The sequence below is a fragment of the Ambystoma mexicanum genome, chromosome 1p (genome assembly GCF_040938575.1).
Source record: "Ambystoma mexicanum isolate Mex_15411 chromosome 1p, UKY_AmexF1_1, whole genome shotgun sequence".
NCBI classification, from domain to species: domain Eukaryota; kingdom Metazoa; phylum Chordata; class Amphibia; order Caudata; family Ambystomatidae; genus Ambystoma; species Ambystoma mexicanum.
In genome coordinates this window covers 211,871,383-211,896,376 of record NC_090921.1, presented here as the reverse complement: position 1 = coordinate 211,896,376, position 24,994 = coordinate 211,871,383, and the positions used below count along the sequence as shown (strand labels likewise).

Sequence of the window (24,994 nt, the reverse complement as noted above, 5' to 3'; positions counted from 1 at the left end):
ACTGCACCGCCCGTAAATCCGCTGACGAAAATGTCGACAACAATTACGGCACGGCACAGTGATCATACAGATCACTTCTGCCCGCCTGCCCCAGTCGGCAATCCCATAAACCGCACCATGTCCACTTACCTTTACTGCGGCGCACTCCGGTGTGCACCGCCGACATCCTTGTACCCCTGTGGCATCAGTTCCTCCCACTTATGTTGGGCAGTGCTGATGCCGCATGGTCCCTTTTTTTATCTTATCCCCCACTTATCGTAATGGTAAGCGGGGGACACACCCCACAACCCCTACTCTCCTGGGTGCAGTAATGGGGGGTCGGGATTTCTGCACCGCGCTCAGGCACAGTTTTAGTAGTAGCGACATTTTGGTACAATTCCGCTTGAATGGGAGGTGTATTTTTACCATGACAAGGGAGGAAACTCAGAGTAATGGAGATTATAACATGTTATCTAAGCCTTACCTCTAAGTCACCAAGTCACTTCCCTTCTCACATTGCTCACCAAAGGAGGATATTTCAAAGTCACCTGATGAGACTACATACTATAACTATTTGAAATATTAAGTTCAGCACTTTGTGCATTACCTGTGCTTATTATGTAGATTGATATGTGGATCAGAAAAAATGATCAAGCGAGATTTAAGATTGGCAGAATGGAAGATCCATCTCTAATGTATTTATCGTGCAGAACCTTGTACTTATGGCAAAAAACACTGGAGAACCCCATTGTCACTACCCGGCATATAGCCACCAGAGGAACTACCAACATTTCCAATCAAAAAAGGTGTCACACTGCTGGTGGGCTGTCCTTAAACTAAATTCGACTGCTCGTAAGCTTCTCCAATAACTAATGTAGTCAACGGCTCATAGTGGAAGTGGCGTAGCGATTATGACATTCCTTCATGAATTTCTCTCTCCGAGTGTAAATGAATGCAGCCCTTCGGGTGCCTAGCAAATGGAGATTCTTCTCGACCGGCACAACTGAAGAACTCGAATCCGGAAGCGTATACTCCTGATCGCGCTTAACTTCAGAATACATCATAGGCGGGAAGCCCAGATCTGGTCAAAGAACCAAAGATTCTGGTAACCCCTTAAAAATGGGACAGTGGCATGAAAATGTTCTATTCTCCTCTTCGAGGAGATCACTGCCAAAACAGAGTTTTACGTGAGTCACTCCAAGCGTGTATCTTATACTGAGCACTCAGCAACATCTTAAAAACCAAGAGCAGGTGCCAGGCGAGAAAATAAACCTTCCTGTAAGGATTCAGAATAGTGAAGCCTCTTAACAGTGTAGAAATGGAAGCGTCTAAGACCTCTAAGCCGTCCCAAAGCAGGCTTTAAGGCAGAACGGATGCCCATTGTATCTTAAGGCTAGCAAAGGCAGGACCTTTCTGAAACCCATCTAGCAGTAAATCGAAAATTCTGGGGGTCTAAAAACACAATGCATGGTAACACATAGACAAACATCACTGTTGCAAGCTCAACCAGGGGATGACTGTCCTCCTAGTTGAGGTTCTTATCGATAGTGTGAGAAACCTCAGGGTATCCTTCCAAGGAAACCTCGAGGAGCCCTTATTCAGGTGGCCAAAGGAAGCTTGACATGCTCAGATGCCAACCCTGGGGGCAAAAGAGAGAAAGGGAAACACCCAGGTAAGGGAGTCTGGGGTTGTGCTATGGGAAATGCCCCAGGTTAGATGCCATATAGTGCCAGAAGAGAAGGAGAGGAGGGCGAGATATCTGAGGCGTTCATGGGCTATATTGCATCTGCCTCCCTTCCTCCCAATAGATCTCTCCTGCCCAGATCCAACAAACCCTCCGTACGTAATCAATCCTCTTTAAGGTCCCAAACCCGGTTGCACCCAAAAAGCATAACTCCCAGAATCCTTGTTTCACCAGTCTCCAAATGAAGACACCCCAGCCTTCTTCCCATCCCTCTGATTATTATTTTCTGCACTCCCAACCTACTCAGGTGAAATACTACAGTTCCCACGATCCCTCTTGTTTTTGTCACAGTCCCAGTTATTCTGTTTGTCTCACAAACCCTACCAATCCCGTCCCTCTGATTATCATTTTCAGAACACCCAATCCACTATGACAGAATACTACTATTCCCACAATCCTGTCTGTTCTGTTCTCCATCCCGGTCATTCTCGTCCATTTTGCAAACCTTCCCCATCATATCCCATAGGACAATCCGAAAATACCTTTTCTCCATCCTACCCCATAGGACACTCAGGAAATCTACCATCCTCCTTTTCCACCCTGAACACTTCCTCAAATTGTGACAAACAGCCATGTAATGCACCTGTTTAGCTGACATGTCCCAACACAAGGGTCAGGCAAAGTTAGGCAATTAATTTAAATCAGACACACCTGACAGCTCTTCATTTTCCCTACAGGGATAAAAGGTGGAGCAAGAGAGCACAGGACGGGGAAGGCAGGAAAGGTGATCATGGCAGTCAGCACGACGAGACAGCTAATCAGGCGCAGCAGTTCAAACAAAGGAGAAAGATGGCTGGAATTGAGAAGGTGGTGAGGAGAGAAGTGACCTTTCCCTTTTCATCCCAGACATGCAGAACCTTCGAGGAAGGAATACTTAATCTGCGAACTATAGCACAAGTGTCTTGCAGCAGATGCCAACAGTAAATGGGCCAAGCCTACGGCAATAAGCAGGAGCGAGGGAAGCTCCAGTGACCGTGGTACCGGCCTTATTTCAATTTAGAGGAAAGCCAAGTGGTTCATCACATGCGGTTCGAGGGGAGAGCCGATAAGAACCAGGTTGTGTTAATTGATAATCACAAAGTGGCAAGTTTTGAACCAAGTTCGAGGAACTGTGAAAGAACTGTAGAGTGTTAAGGGGAGACCAGCTGCAGAGGGAAACCAGCACCACGTGGGTGCTAACTCAAGACACTCTGGTCGATCCCCGTCTGAGATAAACTACAGATACCAGCAGGCTGTAGGAGAGCTAGCGGAATAGGTAAAAGTGGTAATACTGTGGCTCAAGCAAAATCCTCGTACAATCGAAAGACTTTGATCTATAAACTAAGTGAAAGAAAGGGAAGTGAATCCCACAGTGAGAGGAAACCAGTGAAGCGAATCCCAAGAAGGGCAAGGTCTAAAGTCCCAAGAAACAGAGCATTGACACACGTAAAACCTGACAAAGGGATGTCCAATATGAACTGTTTGAAAAGACATTGAGAAACAAAGAGAAGTGAGATTGAGAGGGGTCCGAGCCTGGTCGAGGGAGATCCAGGGGTGATGCTATCACCCAGGTACTAACAGTCAAGAGGGGTCCAAGCCCAGTAGATGGAGATCCAGGGGTGAAGCTCTCATCCAGTGTTCATGAGAAAATAACTGATACGTAAAATTGTAGTAAACAATAAAGAAGGGTCAGCTCCCGTAAGAGGGGGACCCAGTGATGAAGTCGTCACCCTACCCGAACAGTATTTAACAATTGAGAAGGGTCAGCGCCCAGAAGAGGGAGACCTGGGTCATCACCCAGTGAACCTTGGAAAGGAACTTTCATTTGTTAAAAGGAACTTTTGTTTTGTTAGTTGAAGACCATCGGTCTGGGAAGGCAAGAGCCTTTCAATGAAATGAGACTTGGTCATCGACAATCCTGAGAGCTGCCATCAGAGCTGTTGTCTCATGCGGGAGAAGCCCAAGACTGTACTGTGCTCCAAGCGCCCATTTTACCCCGTGTGCAAAATGTGGGGAAGGGAGACCAAAGCCACCATATCCTGACATTATATTTGAGAACACTTCTTTCTTTTCTTGAGAACTATCCCACACTCTTTTTTGTATTAGCTGTAAGGATGGCAATAGTTTTCTTAGTATAGGCCCTTTTATTTGACACAACGCCACTAGGGCTGCCTTATTTTTCATTTGATGGTCGACACTTGCTCCCATCTTAGATTTAGGTTTAGAATAGGCGTTTTTCCAACCTGCATGCAGCATTCATTGTTCAATAAACACCCTTGAACTGTGATCACTTGTGTCTGTCTTACTTGTTGTCACCATGAGTTCCTCACAATAGTTGAACTAGTTATAATTCAATAGCCAAAAACGTATGCAGACCTAGTCGCTAGAGAATGTTCCGCTCAAAGTACAAACCGATAGATTTAGCTGCATTAACCAATACCATCAGAAATCTCAGGGGAACAGGAACCGAATCTTAGATCACCCCTGCCCTTTTGCTGGTTGGCAAAGACAGGAAACCCAGGGCTTCTGACCTATAAAGTCTCCACTTGGGATTGAGATTGGGGGAAAGGGAAGACATTGAATAAAGCAAGTCTTCCGGCCAGGCGAGTGAGACAGCAACCACACCCCATGTCACAGGATCTGCATACTGGGAGCCAAGCAAAGGGACAAAAATGTTATCTGGTGAGGCAAACATTACAGGCAGAACTCAAGGGATTATAGAAATACTCTGCTTAGTGTAAGAGTGCAGAAGGATAAAACAGGCACATAGCTGGCAATAGTGATTGCTATAGACTTTTATTTAAAATCAAAATAAAAAGAAAACCTACTTTTCCCTATATCTATGGGGGTTTCCCTGCATTAACTAAAAGTGCTAATGGATCTGTCAGGATGTCATTGCAACTGAAAAGAGTCCACTGTCCTGTGTCAAACGTCCCTATCTCTGTCTCTTAGACACATAACTAAACTAAAGTTGTATCAATGTTCTTAGTCCAGGAGAATGACTACCTCCCCCTGGAATGGATGGCATGATTCTGTTTGCAAGTTTCTCACCAGGGGGAATGACTCCCTTCCCCTGACTTCAATACTTCAAAACAAAGGATTGCTGGCTTTGTATCAAAGGTAAATTAATTCTTCCCTCCAGGGGCTCCCTTCCCCTGGATCACTGGTTTGACACTCCTCAAATATGATTCCACTTTGTCAAGGTAATGACTTCCTTCCCCTGGCTTCCTTGGTATGTTCTCACACTCTCTTGGCTTTTACCTTTGCAGTTCACAACACCAGAGGGAATTACTTCTTTCCCCTGGCCTTTCTTGGCTTTAGTTTCACAGTTCACAACACCAAGGGGAATGACTCACTTCCCCTGGCCTTTCGTGGCTTTAGTTTCACAGTTCACAACACCAGGGGGAATGACTTCCTTCCCCTGATATTTCTTATCTTTACTTTCACGGTTCTCACTGCCAGGGGGAATGTCACCCTTCCCCTGGCCTTTCTCAGGCTTTTCATCACAGTTCACATGCCAAGAGAAATGTCTACATTCCTGCAGCATTTATCATATTTAAAATTGTTGGTGCAGGTCCCAGGCCCAGGTTTCTTTAGGGGTTCATCTGGGCAGACCTGGTTCACTCGCCTGCCAGGTACGCCACGAAGAAGATGGCTAGTGAGGATCTTCTCAAGTTGCAGGTCCCCAACCATGTTTTGTCCTCTGTATTTTGTTCCTGATATACAATGGTTCAATCTCCTGCCAGGTACAGTCATGTGGCCAATTGCTTAAGATATTCCCCCTGGGTCTATCTGGGTCCCAAACCCCTGTTTTTGAGGTTTATCTTGCCCCTTTTCTTGATCCCTACAGCCCATGTACCTTCTGGGAGTCTGCAGTTCTTCTCCATCAGTCACATGCTTCTCTGACGTCTTCTTCAGCTTCTCGTGTTTCTGTGCTGCTTCTGCAGCATCTGCAGCAGATCCGCAGCACTTCTCTCTGGGTGGGTTGCATGTCTTGCCACAACCATGCTGTCCCATTTCTGCATCCACCCGGACCTCCGCTTCTCCAGGTCTTCAGTCTGCCTAGGCACGGCATACCGGATAGGGATGCTTCGATTCCTTTGCACGTGTCACGGTCAGCAGCATCCTTTCTCTTCCACGCTGGACATCCTCCAGACTCGCGGAACCTCCTGGGAGGGTCGGACAAAAAATGTAAGTCCTTCCTTTCTCCTCATGTTGAATGAGTGATAACAGTAGATGCTCATTCAGGTTCTTAGGCGGACTCTTCATTGTTCCACACAGGGGTGGACTGAGAAACAAAAGAGGCCCTGGAAATAATTTTCAAAGTGGCCCCTTGTTACACATGTTCAGCAAGCCATCCTATGAGAACATTTGAAAATAAAATAGGTAACCACACAAAAGAGGCCCAGTGTGCAGAGGCCTATCACGAAATATCCAGAGTTCCCTGTAGGCCAGTCCACCCTTGGTTCCTCAACTCCTCCTCGTCTCAGTACCTATCAAGGATATCTTCCTTAAGTCAATCCTGCTTTTCTTCAGGGGCGCGTTGGAATGAAGAAACAATGGTAACATGGGTAGCTGATGTATTCTATTGCTTCTTGCCTTGAAATGTCTATATTTTTTAAGAATGAGTCTTTGGGTAAGTAAATTGGCGGAAAAAATTGTATGTTTAAGGGCTCAAATAATTTCCTACGTTGGAGAAATCTCTCTTTCTAATAATTTGCTCTTTCCTTATCTTTTTGCAGGTTCTCTGGATTTGAAATAAGAATTATGACTGCAGATGGCCGCAGAGTTAATCAGGATGAGAAAACTTTTTTAAACGTAAGTTCGCCTATACGGGATAACTACAGCCTTCAAGGAAGAGCGCAGAAATAACTGTGAGGTGAAAACTTGCAAAAAACCTTCAGGTACGTAAAAGTTTATTAAACGTCTTCTTTTATCAACTGCTAAGTTTGTTTGTTAATTAAATACCTTTTGTGTTGTTTGCAGGTTTTCGGAAAGCTGAGTAAAATACCTTTGGAAGATGCAGTGGTTGCGGAATAAACTTCTGACTGAAGATGATGCGACTTCGAACGAAAACTGCTTACTGAAGATGCTGCGGCTGTGAATTAACTTTCTGACGGAAGATACTGCGGCTGTGAGTGAAACTTCTGCTGAAGATGCTGCGGCTAAGAACGACTACTGCAGACGGATGATGCTGCGGCTGTGAGTGAAAATTCTGACTGAAGATAACCACTTCGGAGAGTTACTTCGGTCAGGTTTAGTCTTTTCTATAAATGTATTCTGTAGTTTTCTGTAAAGCTAATGTCACTATTTTCTCCTTTTACAGGTTCTGTGAGGAGCGTTACCCGCTGTCAGCGGAGAAGATGCAAAGCGCGCATACCAGCGGAGGCGGGGCTTAAATAGCTCCCTCTGCAATATGAATAGAACGTGCTGCAATTTGTGAATGGATCTTGCGGCGGCCATGTTTAGTTAATAAATGTTACTGTTAAACATTACTAGAGTCTAAGGAAGCATATGCTGTGAACGGTGTAAATGCCATATGTGCCAAGCTAACACCCACCTTTGACCTGCTGACTGAAATAAGGTTCGCTGTCTTGCCTGAATGCCTGAATGATGAATATGCTTACTGACTGGGATCATGACAAAGGAAACTTCTAGGCATCCGCATGGCCATGGTGATGTTTGGGCTTTGTACTAGTTGTCCTGGGAGATTCAGAGTTCTCTAGTCTGAACTGTTCAAATCCAAAACAATTTCACTTTGACGGCGAGTGAAAACAGGCGTGAATTGCAGAAGAAACTAAAAATGTCTAATTGGCATCAACACATCGAATAAAACCAGTTGCCATCCACTGAGGGACTTCAGCATCAGCATAGAACTGATTAGTTGACATTGTTCTGAGTGGTTGCTTAGAACTACTGATGTGAAAGGTGGGTATCGCTGCGCTAAGTGAATCCCTACACACTTACACCTTCTGCTTGTCCCTGATGCTGGGCTGAAACCATTGATAAAGGGTGGCCAGGTACATCCTGTGTGAATGAATGGGGTGGTTGTTTACGTTCACAAGCTGATTCTGTTCATAATTACACTGTGTGTTCTTTCTCTCTATCTCGCTCTCTCTTTTTCAGCCCTCTGTGGCCCCTGCATGGCTGAGAACTATTGTTTTCGCAAGGTGAACTTTCTGATCTGATAGTGAAAGAAAAGAAGGGTCTGCCTTGGAGGCAGTGATGGCGCTCTAAGTGGAAGATACTTGGCAGAATGATGAATGTACAAGCTAGAGATGCTGCAACTGAGGGATGCCACAGAGGCTGACCTGGGCTAGGAAAAACTAGAAGAAACAAAAGAGCCCTCCTGTCACGCTTCTCAAATAAAGGTATATGTTGGCAAAAGTAGTAAGATTGCAGGAAGTGATTTATTTGTTGATTTCAAGTCTCAAGGTATTGTCCTTAGTTGGATTGCACAACTAAGGACAATACATTCCTGCATGGACAAAATACATAATCCTGATAAGACTGAAATCAGACTATTTTTTTCATTTGTGCTTGATTGTTTACTTTTTTTTTTCTTCCCTATTTCAAGACCTGTTTGTCACATACGTGTTCACACCTTGAGACTTGAAATCAACAAATAAATCACTTCCTGCAATCTTACTACTTGTGCCAACATATACCTTTATTTGAGAAACGTGACAGGAGGGCTCTTTTTTTTCTTCGAACTTTCTGATCTGGTCCCTTCACTGAAAAGCATTGAAAATGGCTACGTCAATTCTCCTAGCTGCAAAATGGCACTGCAAGACCACGAGGCATATTCACCCTAATTCAAGTGGGTGAATCTGAAAGAGAAGAGCAGCAAGATGAAATGCAGCACATTGAGATGGAGGTTAATGTGCAAAGATACTTAAGGGTGGCAGCTCTCCAAAGAGACAGTGCCACACAACAAGAGGAAAGTACAAAAGTCCCTCCTTTGAAGGACTTCGCAGAATTCCCTAAAATGGCAGAGAAGCAAATTCAAGCTGCAGATGCTTGCACAAATGAAGAGGAAAAAGATCAATTAAGATTTCTTTTTAACAGAGTTTAGGAAGGTATTTGCTAAAGACGCCAAGAATTGCAGGATACCGATTTGCATGTTGCCTCACTACCGGAAGGGTACGGTAGGGAACCAGTATTTGTGCGACAGTATAGGTTCCAGTTGGCATGTCTTGAGTCCCTAGCCAAAATAATTAGGACTGTGGAATCCAGAGGCATCATTAGACCCATTCACAGTACTTCAAATACTCCTATATTAGGTAAAGCCCAATGGCCAGTGGTGCTTGTGTAAAGATTTAAGAGAATTAAACAAGAGGGTAGCTGTCTCAAGGTGGCCACGTTCAGGGGTCAAATATATTTACCACCCTGGATCTCACAGCAGGGTACTGGTGTGTGCCACTAGCTGAGGATATTCAAAATCTATGTGGTGTCTCCTTTAACCGATTACAGTATGCATGGTCCCGGACCCCCTTTGGCTATATCAATAGCGGGAGTGAGTTTGGGGTATTCTTTAGTAAAGCACTCCCAGATGCAGCTGAGAGAGGAACTGTGATTTATGTGGATAATATGGTAATAAAAAATGAGGACTTGAAAGGTCACTTCAATGAAATTAGACATGTGCTCAGTCACCTGCAAAAGACTGGCACAAAAGTATCTTTACACAAAGCACAGTGGTGTAGGAAAGGGTAAACTTTCTAGGGCATGAAGTAACAGAACATGGGTTAAATCCACAAAAGAAAAAGGTGGAGGCGGTTCATAAACTAAAGATCCCACCAACTTGAAAGGCCTGGAAAGTTTATTAGGAATGACAAGTTACAATAGGAAATTAATTGAATATTATGCAGAAATCACACAACCTTTGACTAAATAACTGAAGCAAGGGGTACCCAGGAACCGGGGAATGGAGCAAAGTGAGGCAGTAGCCAAGTGGAAGGGCTGTTTGATGAAAACCCCATGTTTAGCTTACCCAATAAAGAATCAGGATTTCTTCATTGAGATAGGTTTCAGAGATGAATGTATGTCAGCGGTCCTGTACCAAAAAAACGATGAAAATAACAAACATATACCATATGCCAGTAAGACACTGTCACAGGTAGAAACCAAATGTATCAAATGTGAAAAGGCACTTTTGACGACTGTTTGGGCATTACAACATTTCCGGACCATTATTCAAGGGGAGCAGGTAAGTGTTGAAACAAGTCATCAGCCATTCAATTTTTACAAAGTAACAGAATCAGGTCAGGGAATTTGGCCCAGTCAAGAATCACAACATGGTCATTAGCATTGCAGGGATTCCCAGTGGAAGTGGGATATGATCACAATAAAAGGAGCCCAGTTGCTCAGGGGCTGGCAGACTTACATGATTGTGCAGCTGTCTGTACAGCTGAAGACACAGAGCTAGAAATAAATTTAACTGAATTTGAACAATTTCCACACAAGGCATTCAATGAGGAAACATGCAGGGATCTCCCAATTGTGTACGTGGATGATGTGCATACCACATGGGAGGTGATGCTGAGAATGAATTAGTGACAGGAATAGGAAATGTGTGGCTCAAGTGCAATGGCATTCCAAGGGTAGGCATGAGATTGGGCCCCAAAAGCAGTCAAGTTGCAGAACTGGCTGCCATTTATAAAGTAATAGCCACTGCAGTAGAAAATAAATTCGAAGAAATAATTAGAGTCAATGAATCTGATTATGCCCGAAATAGTTTTGTGGAATATTTACCCGGGTGGAAATTGAGAGGACTGACCACCTATAACAAGAAGCCTCCCAAACATGGCTAAATGATACAAGCCATAGATAAACTAGTTTCAGAAAACACAAGGGGAAGACAAGGAAGGGAATGACAAGGCAGATCAGTTAGCCAAGATTGGCGTGTGATGGAGGAACTGTTTCCTATTGAGCACCTACTTGATGAAATCCAGTTGGATGCTATAACATGCTCCAAAACTCAGAGAATAGTTGATCAGCCGGTAGCACAGTGGAGATTTGATACTCTTGATCAGGACTTGGTCAAGGCACAAAAAGAAGACTATTATATAATCATTTCCTAGATGCAGAACAAAATCCTCTGACTGAGGAGGACTGCAAAGAGAATGATGAACTGAGGGTGTTGCTAAAGAACAGAAAGAGAATTTGATTGCAGGATGGAGTGATGATTTGGGAAGCCGCATTAGGCCAAATTCAATGGGTGGTACCATTGTCATTTCAGGGTTTGATGCTACACCATGCCCCTGATGCTATGTCTGCAGGTTACAGAGGTTCCCAGAAAACATTGGAAATCCTAAAGGAACATGCCTATTGGCCACACATGTCCCAAGATGTAGAACTACATACATGGGATCACAGTTTCAACCTACTTCCCCAACACACAGGACACCATTAATGAAAAGGTGTCTGACACTTCCATGGTCTGATTTTCAAATCAATTTTGTGGGTCCCATGCAAAGGTCAGCACGGGGAAACAGGTTTTTGATGACAGTCACTTGTTTAATGTCCAAGTGGCTGGAATGCATTCTAACACCTGATTGCAGTGCGCAAACGGCGGCCACCTTGTTGGTCAATCATATCTTCTCCAGGTTTGGTTTGCCTCAAAGGATATAATCAGACCATGGGAGCTATTTCAGCAGTGCAGTGATGACAAAGATGTGGCAAATCTTGGCTGTAAAAAGGAAACTGCACATTTCATATTGGCCTTCTTCTTCTGGAGGTGTAGAACGTTGCAACAGATCAATCATTGATATTTTAAAGACCTTTATAACTGAGGCAGCACCCAGTTGGGATTTGTGACCCCCTCTGGTGCTAATGGCCATTAGGTCAACACCATCCAGATCCACAAACCTCAGTCCACACAAAATTCTGACAGGTAGAAAATTGGTTTTGCCACAACATTTGCTCTAGGAACAATGAGCAGGTTCTGGCAAATGCAGCAACATTCACAAATACGAGCACTTGCAGCATGCATTTGCGTTCATGCAGTGGAATCTAGAAAGAGCTACGGAGAGTGCAAAATCATACTATGACAAAAAGAAATTTGCGAGCGAGTATGAAGTAGGTGATCGTTTATTCAAATTTAATTTTGGGGAAGGTAACGCGAAACGTCTCACATCCTGGCATGGCCCATACAGAATTGTGGCTAAAATCTCACTGTGGTATCCAGAATTGTAATAAAGGAGTACAACCTTCTTTGCAATCGCAGCTACGGTTTGTAACTCCCTCCCTCCAGAGCTGAGCGGTATTTAATCTAAAGATATCTACAAAAATAAACTGAAGACTTACTTGTTTACTGGCAATAAGACTCGCAATCACTTTATTAATTTACAACCTGCACATGATCATGGTTCTTGAATGTTATTTGTCGTCTATGTCTCATTGCGTCCTCAAGCACCAAGGTCCATGACTGCGCATAATTAATCTTTGAAAGTAAAATAAAAGATTTGGCTGTGGAACAATTCGTCCATGTTAACCAAATCAAGCCATTTCACCCAAAGCATGACGTGAAAAGGCTGGAACAAACTGGAGAGACTAGTAGGGAGTGAAAAGTGTCATTGTTATTCTGATGTCAAAGTGAATATGGCATTTGCTCTGGATGGATATGCCGTAACTGGTAAGAAGATGTCAATATAGGAGTGGGAAAAAGAGGTGAGTGTGTGCATGACAACATGCACACTTAAAAAAAGACAAAAAAAAGGTGCAGATGCAGATTGCAAGGTGTAAAAAGCAAAGGGTAAAAGAAGGATCAGACTTCCAGAATGATAAGTGCTATTCATGTGGTCTTTCCAGGTTAAAACAATATATGTTGCTTGTGATGTTGCTTAAATATTTAACACATTTTTATTTCCAACCAATTCTCAAAGTAAGTGTAATAATGGTATGGTTTCCATGCTTAACTCATGTGTGTGTATTTCCAGCTAGCTATGAAAGAAAATGTTGCTGTTATGTATTTCCATGTTTGACGCACGTATTTATTTCCAGTTTGTTGGCAAAGAATCAGAAATGTACGAATTTTGTACATTTGATATTGCTTAACCCATTTTTATTTCAGGTAAATTCCAAAAGAGAGGAAGTTAATAAATTAATGAGCTTATAGTGTACTTGATTCTTAATCTGTCTATTTCTCATTTAATCTAGATACTAACCACTCATCTCACCACCGCTTCTGGAGCTGACTCCGGATCCTAGCACCTTGGAGGCCACTGAAGGAACCGGAGCCCACACAAGACCCCGGGACCAAAATCCACAGGACTGATGAAGGGGGGAAAGATGAGCAACTGGCAAGCCTGAAGGGTACCCCACATTCAGTGGACTTGGTTCTGCCTCAAGGACATCTGTGGCATTGAATCAGGCACTCTTTAGGCCTTGTGAGGGATGTGCCAACACCAACTTGAGGGAGTTGGCTTTTACAGACAACCTACTTATCTTTATCAATCCCAATTACAACTTTCTCCAGGGCTGTTTTCCCTCTTTATTTCATTGACTCGCTTCAAGACATTGAACATTGGTTTTGTGAGGAAGTCATTTTTAACAGAGACATTGATCTCAATGTATTCATTTCGAGGCGTGGACTACTGTAGGCAGCAGTTACGAATAATGTGAAGTAATTCATGTTTTTAATATTATTTAGATTTTTTTCAGCAAAAGAATTTTTAATCTATTTTGTGAAACTTAAAAAAGAAAGAATTGGGGTTAAAAAAAGATAAAGAAAATATCAAAGAGGTTATCAAAAGATATACAAAAAAAACCTCACAAAAATCTCTTTAAAAAAAGAAAACCACAACAAACTAAAAATCATAAGCATATGGCTGCTAACCACATGCTATCTGATGCCATCAATTCTTGTTAATGATACATTTTGTCAACAATAGCTGGTGATTTTTGAGTTAAAAAATGAAACTCCTTATTTTCTTAAAATGCCCACGATCACACAATTGGATAAAATGAGGTAGCCAGGGTTTTTGTTTTATTGCGCTTGATACTGCTGATACTCTTACGTCAGATCACAACAGAAACAAAAGGGGGGTGTTATGTAGGAGTTATGTAGGGGTTATAGACTTCAAATTTCAACTAGGGCAGAATTTTATCAAAAAATCAGACTCTTGCAAAAGAAGTATGATAGTGTGTGAGTCTCTGGTGTGTGTCTGGTGTGAGATAGTGCTGTGAATTTATACAAAACAAGGGTTTGAATTCAGCATTGCATAGTAGCAAATATAGCAAAGTGCACCACACCATGGTATAGCATGGACTGAGTTGCAATGAGGTTTGGGAATAACAATTACTTACCACTAAAACCCTAATCAACTAATATCTAACACATTGCTAATATTAAAGGCAGCTCCGTCCATAGCTCATTGGTGCAAATCCAACTGAGATGTAAATGGGATTGGAGGCACAGGCTGAGCGATGTGGCTTGGAAAATAAACATACAAAAAGCTGCTTTTGCAAGCGGGATGTGAGTGTGGAATTCTGTGCAAAGGCGCCAAACACGTGGTGGCATCCTGGAACTTTGCAAAAGGTTTGGCTTTCCAGGGGAGTTGTCTGATTGGCAGGTGACATCACTGTGAGAGGTAGGGACACTGTATGTGTTCTGTAGTGAGATATACCTTGAAAGGACGAGTGTTGGGAGAGTTTTAAAAGGTGCAATTAGAGGAACGAGGGGTTCTTCCTTGCCTGCTGGGATAGAGAGAGGGGACACAGGCGGAGGCCTTTCCTGCAGAACAAAAAGGAGGGTGCGCTGATGGCAAGACAGCTGAGCTGTGACCCGGGGCACACAGAGCCTGTCCGGTGGTTTTGCAAACTCTTCAGACAGTTTTAGGTGAGCATCAGTAGTAAGTTTGTGGTGTGTCTGTGTGCAACTGACAATAATTACACTGATCATTCAAAAAGGGTAAAATAGGCATCAGGGAAGCTATTTCATGTTCCCCATTTTCATGTGCTAAGTAAGCTGTCTGTGAAGAGAAATAAGCTGCCAATAGCAGTGGCTATCTCAAGGTTCAGTTATAAAAATGTGTGTGTTCTGCCAAGATGAGAATAGGAGAGAGCCGCAGTGTTCTCACTAGGCAGACGGAGGGACTTGTGGTGAGAGAGGCCAGCGGAAATCATTACTTTGCTGTTTTCATCTCACTTTCAATGTATAACAATTGCATATTACGTGTTTTTCTGTATGCATTATTCTGATATGCAGACAGTATAAAGTATCTTATGAAACAACTAAGAATGCGCCTGGCTGTTTATTGGTGATTTTGTTTTTGCAATCTGTAGAGACCGGTGCTTGGTAGAACTGTTATATATCTAGCACTATCAAAATCTGAGTTTTCTCTCCATGAGGCCACGGACAAGGCAGGGGTAATTGTAGACTATTTACCCATGTTGTAAAGACATCTTTTTTCAGATGGCCTGATAAGCCTATTCTAAATCATTATATTGAACCACCAATGCAATGCAGATAAAGTAGAACAAAGTACACCTAGCATAACACTAAGCCGGGTTTTTGTCTGCAGTTTCGATCCCAGTATAAGAATGGCATTAGGTGGTCCCATGTCCTTAGGGCTCACAAAATATACCCAACAGGCCTAGTGATCTTTTGACAATGTTCATAACGTGAGCAAATGAGTCTAAGCCTTTATGGAATTCAATATACAGTCTGCAGGCCACTATGGAAGCCCTACACTAGGTACACCTTATTCTTTATATTGCTTGACAGCCTGCACTGGGCTAACAAAGAAAGCAGAGCATGCAAAGTTCTGCAAGGCTCTTCTTCAGAGCCGCTATTAAAGCTCAGTGAATTCTGGGGGGCCCAGAATACGGAGGCTAAAGAAACATTTGCTCGGTGGTCCCCAGAACTTACAGCCCCTTCTCCTTCTGGAAAAAATTAAAATCCTACAGAATAATGCTCTTAGAACAGCTCTAAATATTCCAAATAGAGAGCATATATCGGAGCTATATCTGAGCTAAGGAGAGAAAACCATTGGTTGAAGATCAATGACAGAATTTTGCTTAAATCAGCCTCCCTTACATTTAAATGCCTCAATAAAGCTGTCCCTCCTTATCTGAGAGAATAGTCAGGAAATCCTCCGCCCTCCCCTCCAGAACCGCCAACTCCTGTTGCCTTAACATACCTAGATTCAAGCTAATAAAATCTGGAGGTAGCATCTTCCCTGTCAAAGCTGCACAGACCTTGAACACACTCCCACTTTCACTTAGAGTGGAACAATCCTACCCCAGCTTTAGACGCGATACCTTGAATTGGTTGAGATCTAATGACACCTGACTTTGCTGCATTCCACCATCGCACATAGCATTATGCTATATAACTAGCAGCTGCTGATAACACTTCCGATTGCATCCTTGTATTCACCATTCCTGTATGTATCTCTCACTCTGCCACTTGTATGTATCTTTTATTGTGCTACCTGTATTCCTGCTTTGTACAATCCTTTACTACTATGAGGTACTCTGTAACTTAAGCCTAAAGTAATCTCGTATTCGAGGCGCCCAGTTACCCTTGGGTTCGGTGCGCCATACAAATAAAACAAACAAACAGACTTAAATGTATAAACAATCGGACCACTTTATTAGGTTTTATATAAAACTCTCAAAGGCTGTCAAATGGTTAACTGCGTTCTCTATGAAAAGTGTCAGAAATACAAACAAAGGCTGTATGAAAATCGACTAGGGAGGAATAGAGGGAGAACAGAACGAAAGAATAGGTCAGTGCAAGGCCAGGGAGACACACTCTTTTATGGCCTCCCTAATAAATCTTGACCACAACATCAGGGAATCGGAATTAAGATTGGACAAGCAGGAGCTAAAAGCAGCTCCTTGGTATTCAGTATTAACCAGTGACAAGGAGCTACAACTGGGCGTCCAAGAGTCAGTAGATAACATTATGCTAATCTAACTTCCATGTAAGAGGCAAACTTGTGTCCATTATTTATGACCCTTTATTCTTTATATGTCATATAGATGTGTCCTAGTGCTTATTTATAGATTGTCCCAAACTTGCAAAGTTAATGTCATATAGGTATGCTTGTTAAGCATCGGTTGATCTTGGGAGCCCCAAATAGCTCCTGGTAGTTGTTGGTGTCATACTAGTCAGGCTCTTCTAGGCCACAAGCAGGAGCTAAATAGCTCCCAGCTCACCTCAATTTCGAACCCTGAACATAGTAGTTAAATCCTGGTTTCATCTGTGGGTAACAACTCTCAAAGAAAGAAAGCTCCCTCCTGAGGAGAGCCACACTCCTGCAAAGCTGGGGCCACAAGCCAGACTGCCTGTGTTGCATTCTCAAATGTGAGGACCTTGAGGATAACTGAATGTTTTTTTTTTACAGGAGGGAATCTATGAAGAGGCCCATGTTTATTGGGAGGATACAGACATTCCACTTTGGAGACCACCCACTTGCAGATCGCCCACTCCCATGTTGCATCTATCTATAGAACAAGCATTAGCAATGACAACAGTTTGGGCTTTTGTGTATGCATGGGAAAGACACTTGCCAGACACTGCCCTAGTGGTATTAACTGCCCATTGATGGTAGAAGGTGCGAAATGGTGTGAGTACCTGAGCATTTACCAGGAGTGCCTGGCAATTGCCTAATACTTGCACACAAGTCAAAACTGTTGGATTAGCCAATGCTTGTTATTAATAGGTCTTCAGGGAAGTAAACGCACAGTGCTTTTAAATCGAGTGGCTCAAGGCAGACCTGGTTAAGACATTTATATTACACCAGTAGCACATTTACAACTCATATTAAGTCATTAGCTCTCAAAGCTGGCTTTGAAAAAACACTTGTAGGCACTTTGAGTGCAAGGTTTGATGGTAAGGCTTGATTAAAGCAAGTTCCCATGAGGTGTTTTTTGGGCAGGGAGGGGCAGGATCTGGGAGGGAATCCCATAGGGATTAGCATGGCCATGGACAGTCAATGGGTGGGAAATAACCAAACAACACCTACAAGCTTTGTGTCCCTCCTAATATGCCATTTCTACCTATCTGTACTCTAATGCAATAGTTTTGATTTAGTGCCACCTTATAGCCCTGACTAAAACTCGGAATGGTGGGGGTACAACCATGACAAACTGGTCATTTCCAGACTGGACTGTTTGCCTTCCTTCCTCTTCTAGATGGTATTAACAGTGGACCATGGTCTTTTTCAATGTATGTATGTTAATTATCTTCTGTTGCTCTTCATGCTCTTATACCTCTAGTGTCAGGACTGGCCTCTGCAGCATGTTCAGACACATCACCCTTATTCTTTCCCCTGCACTTCAAGCTGTGCCGTCCAATGTACAAGGCACTTGCCTTGTGAAACCTCCTGACCCTGCCACAAAGGTGTCCCCGGCGGGGAGCGAGGGGGGCTGAGGGGAGAGTCCATGAACTCAAAGTGAAAGGATTAGAGAAGACGGAATACCGTGCCCAATTCCAAGCATGACGGAAATGGTAAAAGCAGCATTTCCAAATACCACGAGTTTTACCGCTCTTACAAATTATGTTTTCTGAACCCCTAGGGGAGGTAATATTCCAATGGAAGCAGCGGTGAAAGTCAGTAGTGGACTGGATACCAAAAGAGGCCCTGGAAATCATTTTCAAAGTGGTCCCAAATTACACATTTTTAGCAAATCCAACCCTTTTCCTATGAGAGCATGTGGAAATAAAATACAAAAGAGGCCCTAATGGCCAGTCCACCCCTGGTGAAAGGCCACGCAGAATTATCATGTGCGGCTATTCTGCCTATCCCCAGAGGAACCCTACGGGACCCCATAATGCAGAGTAACAATGACTCGAGATAATGCAGATTTATCGCAGTTTATGCTGACAGTAACAGTAATAATAATTATTATTTTTATATAGCGCTTTAATTTAAAGCGCTTTACATATGACATATTTACATACATCACTATTATTACCCCATCGAAACTGGTACTCATATATCAACCTCAGAAGGATGAAAGGCTGAGTTTGGCTAGATGGTATTAACAGTGGACCATGGTCTTTTTCAATGTATGTATGTTAATTATCTTCTGTTGCTCTTCATGTATGGAATAGCCAAATGTACAGATAAGAGAGAGGCGTGTCAGCCAACTTTACTACTTGAAATAAAAAAAAAACTTCCAACAAAAAAAAATATATAGTAAAAATACTCAAAACCATAAAATAGGGAATAGTGAACCCATAGGAGCGGAGCTCCTGCTTCCACACTCGCAGATTAACATTAATTGTACAAATCTTTCAATTTGCATGTCTCACTACGAGCAAAGAAGTATGGCTTACAAAATATACCGGTTTAAGAGTTCTCGCCTAAATATTCCCTGAACAGGAATGGAAATTACTTTTTTACTCCCTAGAAAGTAATTTTCCTCACAATTTAAAATACTCCTACTTTGAAATCTTGTCTGGAGCCAGGGAGTATCTAATTATCCTGCAGTTGGTGAGCTGGTGCAAGTGTATCCAGATCACTTGACCGAGGCCTCACCCACTTGTCAATCACTGCTAATCTTTTGGTGCCTTATTGTTTTAAAGCCCTTATTTTCCTTACTTAAGCTGCCTTCCAGCCTCATTTATTTTGCAGTTTGTGAGCTGATGTAGGTGGATCTAGGTCACATGACCTATGTCCCTCCCACCTGTCAATCACTGCTAATCTTTTGGTGCCTTCTTGTTTTAAAGCCCTTATTTTCCTTACTTAAGCTGCCTTCCAGCCTCACTTATTTTGCAGTTGGTGAGCTGATGTAGGTGGATCTTGGTCACATGACCTAAGCCCCTCCCACCTGTCATTCACTGTTAATCTTTTGGTGTCTTCTTTTGACACTATTTTTCCCCTACTTAAGCTGCATTTCAGCCTCTTTTCTTTTGCAGTTTGCGTGCTTGTGCTAGTTGGTCTAGGACACCTGAGCTTATCCCTAACCATCTGCATAACCCTGTACCTTCCTTTCCCTTCTTATGTGGATCCCAGGGCATCTCTTGCCCAGGCATCCGAAGTGAAGGGCAGACAAATCAAAGAGCAATCCCTGTTTGGTCCCCTTAGGGCCTCGAAATTGGCAAGGGACAGTTACTCTGACCGTCTCACACCAGTTCCATGTCATTTCATTGTGGGATGTTTTTTCGCTGGGTTTTTACCGTGATTTTTTATATGAAAAAACCCATCACATTTTTTTACATTATTTTTGGGGGGTTCCCCCCTCAACCCCTCCATTTTCTAAAAAATTAGATGTTTTTTTTTAGAAAAAAAATCGCAGTAAAAAACCCAGCGAAAAAACATCCTGCGATGAAAGGACGTTGTACCCTCACACCAGGCAGACATCAACATGGATCTCCTCTTTCCACAACCCATTCCCATCCTTTCCAGAGATTGCATAAACAAACGTCCAAAGCAACTCCCGGACAGCTACCCTGGGAACCTTTGTAAATATCTCCTGGTAACCCCTGCAACTTGCCTCTACGATTCACATCTGCCCAGTTATGATGCTCAATGGCCCGCTCAACAATCGCAAATGCCACCAACCTCATAACCCATAAGAATCTAGATGCATTCACGCTACTGAGATGCAATTTACATCTAAGATGTCCTCCTACCCCGCGGCTACATTCTCCATCATACCGACAACATGGGAACAATTGGAGGTGGGGTGGCAGTTATCCATAAAATCGACTGGCCCTTCAGGATAATCTCGACCACAGCACACAGCTCCTTCAAATCCCTCTCATGTTGGTTCTCCATCTCGAGGATCTACTCAATTACATTCCACCTTATTTACAGGCCACTGCAAGGGAGTGGTAACTTCGTTGATGCCCTTCCAAACTTTCCCTAATCAGCAATGATAGCCTGCTCAAATAACATCCTGCTCTGAGACTTCAAAGTCCCTGAGGGGCAAGCAGCAAAACACCTAGGTGACTCCCTATACTCTGCGACTGACAGCATGGACCCTGAACACATCATACTCTCCCCAATACATGTCGAAGGAAAGATGCTCGACCTCATCGCCACCTCCTCCCAGCGCCTCTCATGCTCCAATCTCCTACCCCTTGACAGGACCGGTCATGCCGCAGCCCTCCTGCTCATATCACACGCAAAGCTGTCCACCAAAGTACAGACTATATGCCTTATGACTGGGCTCCGCTCCTTCAAGCATTTTCTGCGGCACACACTAGAGTCAACATTCACAACATTCCCCAGCTCATCTCTTCTGAATTTTTTGTGACATTTATTTATATCGCGCCAGAGACATAGAAGCATCAGGGTGCACAAAGACACAAGTGGACATACATACAAGGACGGGACTAAAGAAAGTTCAACATGGCCGGGATGGGAAATCACCATGTCATTAATATGGGAACACTAATTGAAAAATAAGGTTTTCAGTGATGTGCAAATGGTTTTCAAGATTTTATCCAGGCGTAGGATGCTTGGCAGGGAGTGTCATACCTGCACTGCTAACGTGGGAAAAGCCCTTTCCAAACCCTTGGCCCTCTAGAACTTCTGGGTGTTAAGCAGTCCAAGATTGGTGGACTGCTTAACACCCACAGGTTTTAGGCGCGTATAAGGTGATGGGGGCCTTCAGGTAGGCAGGTGCCTTACCGCAAAAGCATTTATGCACAAGCGTGGCAGTCTTGAAATGTATCCAGGCAAAGATAGGGAGCCACTGGAGAGATTGCCTGCCAGATGATATATTCTCTCATCTGGGAAGACCCTTGAAGGGTCTGAAGTTGTTGCAGGCATTTTTGGCTTGCCCCGATCAGTAATCCATTACAGTAGTCATGACGAGAGAGAATGATGGCCCGTGCGACTGATGAACAGCTTGACTCAGAGATTAATGACTTGATGTTCTTTGGGAGTCTCAAGTAGTAATGACACATTTTCGAGATGTAACTGAGTCTTTTAACCAATTGATGAATCGTGAAAGACTCCCAGGGCCTCATCACGAGTTTGGCGGTAACCCTTAAATGCGGCGGTAGTGCTATTACCGCCACATTTAAGTGTCTGCCAAATCACGGCTTCGGCTGATTTCCCCCCATCTCTTAGACTGGACCGGTCATGCCGCAGCCCTCCTGCTCTCCCCCCAGCTAAGAGCTGGTGGGAAATCCGCCGAAATTTCAGGCTCTTACCGCCAGCGGGTAATCCGCCGGCGGTAAGAGCATGAAATTTCCCCATTGAGCCCAATGGGGAATGGGGCATTCCCGAATGGGCTCAGTGGGGAATGGGGATTTCCGTTCCCCCAAACCCGCGATCTGGCGCTAATAGCACCGGTGGGTTTGGCGGTAGGGCTAATAACACTGGCGCTTTTAGCGCCGGCGTTACCGCCTAACTCGTGATGAGGCCCCCAGTGTCTTAACTTTCCTGGCAACTGAGATAGTACATCCTTAATACTAAAACAAGAATACTCCCCAATCTTGCTCTGGCCAGGGAGCTTCGGAATAACAGTAACTCCGTTTCTGCTCAGTTAAGACAGAGCCAGTTTTCCGTCATCCAGTGTTCGATAATATAATAGATGGAATTAAGATTCGTAGTATCTGCGTCATGAGCCCCACTGATTTTTAAGATCAGTTGGGTATCATCTGCGTGATTTTTAAAAGAGATCCCCTGAGTCTCTAAAAGACTACATGGGGGTCTAACATACAAATTAAAAAGAGTAGGCGAGATACAGGACCCTTGTGGGAAACCACAGAGAATGGGGGCTGGTTTGAATGAGGCACTCTAGCAGTAAACCGAAGATTGTCCATGTGATACACATGATTGAATCCAGCTGGTGGATTGGGGGCACAATTCCCCATATCTGACAGAGTGTGAATTAATCAAGCAGGTCAAAGTCTGCAGACAGAGTGAGGATGACCAGGAGTCCAATTTTCCCCTGTTCCAAGGACTCACGCATGTTGGTCTGTAGGTCGAGTAGGGCAGTCTCAGTGCTGTGATCAGCTCTACACCCTGATTGTTTGCTGGGAAGTATAGATGATGATTTTAGATAGACCTGCAGTTGGATACTAGCAACTTTAACCAAAAATGTCAATAGGAAATTTCGATTGGTAATTGGTCTTAGGTTTTTTGCATCTTAGGGGTCTAGTTCAGCTTTCTTCATCAGAGGGTGATGGTAACGACTTTGATAGCTTCTGGGACTGAGTTGCAGTGAAAGGAAGGATAACAAGTCTGGTCACAAATGGGATAAAGACATTTTTGTTATCCAACACAAGTTTAGCGGGTATGGTGTTTTCTTGGCAGCAGGTGGGGAGCGTTGAGGTCAATGTTGCATCTATCTCTAGGTTCGTAACATGTCTGAAGATGAATTTTGGTTGTCCCTCTTGTTGTTTTAATGTAGGAGGAGGCTGAGTCTGGGTAATAGTGCCAAGTCTCTTTCGATTTGATCATGAGCTACCCGTGGTTTATTGGCAAAGGCCTGTTGGGCATCATCACAGTCCTGATCTGTGGGGTGGATGGGTTGTACAAGAGCCTTGGGACTTTCTAGAAGTTTTAAAATCTAGAAAATCATATTGGCGTAGTTTCTGGCCCCAGAGAAAGTTTTTTCACCGGGAGGATAGCTCAATGGCAACCTGCTCTGCCTTGGAAGCAAGACGACATGAAGCAACACGGGTTCGATTCCCGGGTCCGTGCTTAGAAACCTCTGGGTATTTAAGCGTGTCATAAATACACAACTAAGACAAACAACTACACAACTAAAAAATAAACAAAGAATTCCCGTAACAGTGCCTCAATGCCCACGGGCTGTGTGAGCGCTTTAAAAAATAATGTAAATAAAATAAAGATATATCTTTATAGAAGAAATTCTTTTTTGCTGTGATAGTGTTGCATTTGTAGGCCAGCTCTAGTGACTTGGATACAATTAATCACCTCACCAAAGAACTAGTGGATGCCCACACGCCTCTAAATTCCAGCCACACCAAGGTTAAACCGTCCACACACTGGCACACACCTGAGCTTGCCTCCAGCAATTGCTCGATCAGCTTGCACAAGGTCTGCAGCCCTGAGGATCTCTCATCCCTCAAATCTCTGGCCACCCAATGCAGACACATGATCACCAAGGCTCGGTCATCTTACAACACCACCACCATTGAGGCCGCCTCTAACAGGAGCAAAACCTTATTGGAAATGGTTAAGCACTGCGTCATGCACACATCTGTCCCTGAGGTTCCAGTCTCATAAGAGAAATATGAAACGAAATGAACACCTTCTCCATTACTAAAATGGATAAGATCAAAAGTCTCATTGATACCTCAGGACAAGACAGAGCCCCGCTATCCATGTTTCCCTACCGTCAATACATTAACCTCCTGGATTGCCCTAACCTTCCTCTATCCTAAGGATCTTTCAGACACACTTGCTTTCCTTAAACCTACCAATTACACGGACGACTTCCTTCTGGCATCTCTCAATAAAGAACTCACTGTCACAGAGCTCAATCCACTCTTCGTTATTCTGAATGTCTCTGTCTCTGTTAGAGAAGGTGCATTCCGAGACACATTGAACACAGGTCTCATATGATCTCTTCTCAAATAAACCTTGCTTGACTCAGCGGTCCTTATCAACTAGAGACCCATCACAAGCCTATACTTAATTGGGAAGCTTATCAAGAAAATGGTTACAACCCAACTAATTGCCAGACTCGACCAGCATGGCCTCCTCTATGAGTACCAGTCTGTCTTCCATTCCAAATGCAGCACTGAGACCTCAACCATCAAGTGATAGAGGATGCCCTTTGAATCATTGACAGGAGACTCATGCCTCCTAGTCCTCTTAGACCGCTCATCTGCCTTCAACACAGTTGACCATCTAACACTCCTCTTCCTTCTCGCTAACAGGATATGCTTACCTGCAGCCATCCTTAAATGTTTTGTGTCCCACCTATCTGTCAGACACAGAGCAGTACAGATGGGTTAATTCAGATCTAACCAACAATGTCACATGTGGGGTCCTGCAAGGTTCCATCCTCTTCACAATCATCTTCAATCTATACATTGGAAACCTTGGGGCCTCTCCTAAATGACCCCAACATAGCCATCCATCAGTACGCTGATGACAGTCAGCTGTACCTTAAGGTCAGTGGCCCACAAGGACGTTTCTCGCCTGGCTAACATCCGAACATGGATGTGAAATGCCTACCACAAATTCAACCCCACCACAACTGAAACTGCCCTTATCGGTCCATCCACCAAACAACTCGTGAACAATGGCTGGACGAAATGTGTCTGGAAGGATTAACCCCTCAGCTGTCAAACTCATCAAAATCCCTGGACTTCATAGGTGACAGTAAACTCTCCTTCCAGAAGTA

General features: G+C 43.6%; 1 protein-coding gene across 5 annotated transcripts in view; it reads right to left on the bottom strand.

Annotated features, from left to right (window-relative positions):
* Positions 1 to 24,994, bottom strand: part of LOC138567864 (retinal guanylyl cyclase 2-like) — a 419,705-nt gene that overhangs the window by 205,165 nt on the left and 189,546 nt on the right. The gene's annotated exons all lie outside the window — the stretch shown is intronic.